Here is a 652-nt window from a genome sequence, read left to right as displayed (position 1 = left end):
GTGCAGTGGGTGCAGACTGCAAGCTAACGTTACTTAAGTGCATGTTGAAGAAGTTATAAAAAAACCTACAGTTTATTAGTCCAGCGTGGAGAATAATTTCTTTGGTAAATGATACCATTGCCAGTAAGTCAGTTTTTACTGTGTGGATTAAAGCATCACTGCCCAAGGACAGTTACTTTTGCCTATTCTTTGCACGTTTTGGCCTCTTGGTCAATGGCTTCAGGTTGAGGGGAGACAACAGCCGCAATGGAGATGGGAGTACATTGTCAACAGTCAGGGACAAGATGAGAAGTAGCGAACTTGCAGGGGAACACAATTAATTGTGGGATTAATTAGAGGGTCCTTCATTTCCAGTACTTTCAATCTCAGTAAAATGCATTATATAGCTAGGTAGAAACCAACAGGAAGAGTTGCTAAACAAGTGACGCATTTCTTTGAAGTCCCAATTCTACAATGAGCACGATATTAGCACCCTTACCAGATACTTTTATCCTTTTATTTGGCTACATCTGTTTAAAATAGGAGGTTCAGCCAGACTGTAAGGTGTCCCTTTCTGATGTTAATTTAGTGAGAATGAAGAACAGTTTGCCCCATGTGGATAACGTTCAAATTCCTGAAGAATTTGGCCTTATATTACTTATTTTATTGATGA

This window comes from Aptenodytes forsteri, unplaced genomic scaffold (assembly GCF_000699145.1).
Source record: "Aptenodytes forsteri isolate BGI_AS27 unplaced genomic scaffold, ASM69914v1 Scaffold111, whole genome shotgun sequence".
In the NCBI taxonomy this organism is placed as follows: domain Eukaryota; kingdom Metazoa; phylum Chordata; class Aves; order Sphenisciformes; family Spheniscidae; genus Aptenodytes; species Aptenodytes forsteri.
The sequence above is the reverse complement of the archived record's forward strand: the minus strand, read 5'-3'. Positions refer to the sequence as shown.